We start from the raw sequence: 3,310 nt of genomic DNA on the forward strand, positions 1-3,310 counted from the left end.
GATGAGCTTTTATGTGCGTCTCTATTTGGGTCGAAGGAGCACTGAGTGGAAATGCAATGTGATTACTATAGCACGCACTGAAACAAGCCTTGGCTGTGTGCAAAGGAAACATTAAGTCCTTTGCTGTGCAGTAACCCTCAGAAACTGCTTTAGAAATTACAGTCACAATGTAATTTTAAAGCCTGCTCTACTCTTGACTCTGACATAAAAGTGAGGCAATCAGTTTGTTTGAAGCTCACAAATCCAGATGAGTTTTGAAGTAGATAGTTGTGCAGTGAGGCAGTGCGATTATGGGAACTGGTGGACAAAGAAAAGAAAGACGGAGTGTTTTTTTGGTATCTGAGCTGCTAGAGAGACCTGCAGCTGTTCAGACCTGAAGACATGTAAGGAAGGTCTGGAACAACAGCAGTAATGGAAAAGTGTGTCCCTGATCTCAGAACAATGACAGTCCAAACAACACCCTGATCTTTATTATCAGCCGTAAATGTGAGTTCTTGCTGTAATTGGGAGGTTCTGTGGGGCTTCAGTTCAGTGCGTTTAACAATTTGACTCACAATAATAGAGGAACACAATCTGTTCTAAATGTAACTAGAATTTATTTAATTAAAAAAAGACTTTTTAGTTTAAAGTTGAATTAACTTTTGAAACCTAAAAGTTGTATTCACCTGATCTAAAAAAAAAAACTGATTTCCGTATTTTTTGTATTTTACTTCCTGGTTATTTGCTGGCAAAATGTACAATTGAAAAACAATGTTCATAATAACGTTTTATCGATGTTTAGACAGATTGCAATCATTTTACGTTTAAAAAAGTTTTTGTTTGTTACACTTTTCAAAAGTTATCAATTAAGGAGTTCATTTCTGATTCCAACCATAAGCACATGTAGCAACTTTTATTTGAAAATTGCATTATTTCATAGTTTTTCTACTTTATTAGAAAAATTGATTATCGTCTACATGTAAATATTTAGATGTACTTTGTGTGAGAATCTGAATGTAGTTGTGACAAAATAAAGGCATGCAGGTAAAAAATATGCAATATTATTTCAGACTTGTCTGCAGGAACTATGGTTTAGCCCTTTTGTGTTAGCCACAAAATGGCTAAGCTTCAGTTAAAAATAACCAAAATTGGGTTTCTTTTCAACACAACTCTGAGGTTAAAAAAGGACTATCTGGAAAAAAAAGAAACCTCAGAAATAACCATAAATTGGTTTAAAAGGAAACCACTATAACCTAAAAATTCGTATCGCTCCAAAAAGTAACCCAAAAATATGGGACATGAAAAACCCAAGAATTGTTTTATTTAAGAGCATGGACAGTAGGTATTAGTGAATCTTTGAGTTGGAGTCCTTTATTCAATTTATTTACATTTATTTCAAATATTGTGTGTCTTTTTGTGAATTAGCTTGATTACCTTTAGGAAAGAAAGGAAAAGAGTCAATGTTAAAAAGACAGTTTTACCTTTTATAATCAAAATAAATCAAAATAAAAAGGCTTTTTAACATACATTTCAGTGAATACCACCCTCAAGTCTTTGTTTGAGCTGGAGTGCTTCTCTGCTGTATAACAGCAGAAGCACAGGTGTATGCAGTTCTTATCAGTGAATTAAGTAGGAATGAGGAGCGCTTCTTTTAGTCACAGGCTTCGTTTGGGCGGGTGGCTCTTTCAATGCAACAATAAATATTAAACACATTTTTTAAAAACAGAGCTTTTTTCATGCATTTATTTATCTTCTTTTTCGCAGATGGAAACAACAAACAACTCAATTTTATTAAAATGTCAAAAATTTTAACAAATGAAAAAAAAAAATCAGTTTAGACTTTTTTTTGTTGTTGTTGTTTCACAAGAGAATTAGTTCTATTGTTTCTCCAAAGTTGTACTTTAAATTACCCACCTTAGGTCTTGTAGAGCAAAAGGGAAAAAACAAATCTCACCAAATGGAGAAGTCTGCATATTCACATTCCAAAAGTACTACAACTGCTTTACATACAGCTTTTTGGATGTATTTTAGGGTTTATTAGGACTTGGGACAGTCTGGACCAGGTCCACTTAATTCGGTCCAGATCGAGTCCTGAACCTTGTGTTTGATCTGTAGTCAGACTACGTTCAACCAGACATTTCTGATTCGAACTAAAACTTGTAAACAAAACCATGTGACTTAAAAGCTCTTCATTCATTGGCCAGGAGTTACAAGGGTGGGGCAAGGCAATGACAAAAAATAGTGGAAGTGGTAAGCTTTGCAATCCTCGCCGAGGTAGTTCAAATTTTATATTTGAACGTCTGCGTCCAGTATATGTCCAGTCTGAATACACCTTTACACAATCATATGTGCTAAAATACAGTTTTAAGTTGTGGATTTGTGCTGCTAGCAGTAGTTACAGCTATCGACAGGGGTATCTGTGGGTTCTCTGACCTCTCAAACAGCCCACGAACAAGCTGTGTGACACTCTTCTGCGTTCTGACTTTCTGGCTAATGGAACACAGCAGAAACGGAGAGCGGGAGTGATCAGTCGCAGGTGCGGGTAATCAGAGCAGCTGAACCAGATGAGCAATCAGGGAACATGCAGCTGGAGGAGGTGCATCTGTGGAGGCAGCAAACACAAACCACACAACGCAAAAAGGGGAAAAACAACGGTGGAGCTAAACTTCACAAATATACAAGATTGTTTACTTCTGATTTGTCTTTTTATTATTAGAGATAAATGGAAATATGTTTCAATATTCGTTTAAAACTCTGGTAAAAGAGTTTTTTTTAAAGGTTACATGCAGCTGCGCTTCCACTGATGTTCCTGGGATCACTCTGCTCCCGGTGCGGCTTGGCTGTTAGCTGAAGAAGGCTGAGCAGCTTCTGTATTCCCTCACTTTATGTATTTTTATGTACTGTCTACCTCTAAGTATTAAAAACATGTAATTATTATTTATTTGAAATGAATTTACAAGTTGCTGTTTTTCCATCTGATGTGAGAAACAAACAGAAAAAGCAGTGAGCGTGTGGGGTCCTGCTGGTGTACTTCTTAAACACCCTGAACGCCGTAAAATGACCCTCAGCGGGGAGAACCTTCGCACTGCCTATCACTCCATTACCAGCCGCACCGCTTGACTCAGGCCAATGTGCAAAACAGCTGTGGAAAAGGCCTCATGCCTTTTCTTTAATAGACTGTCCCTGAAGAAATGTTTTCCCTGCTCTCCCTGTTTTTATCAGAAGTATGGAAATACCCACCCACTTCTGTCATGTAAGATTGGTTCCCCTCCAAGTATGACATGATGGAGCTCATCTGGATCGAGTTAGGGTGGGGCACCCTGTGGAGATA

Source organism: Oryzias melastigma, linkage group LG10 (genome assembly GCF_002922805.2).
Source record: "Oryzias melastigma strain HK-1 linkage group LG10, ASM292280v2, whole genome shotgun sequence".
Classification (NCBI taxonomy): domain Eukaryota; kingdom Metazoa; phylum Chordata; class Actinopteri; order Beloniformes; family Adrianichthyidae; genus Oryzias; species Oryzias melastigma.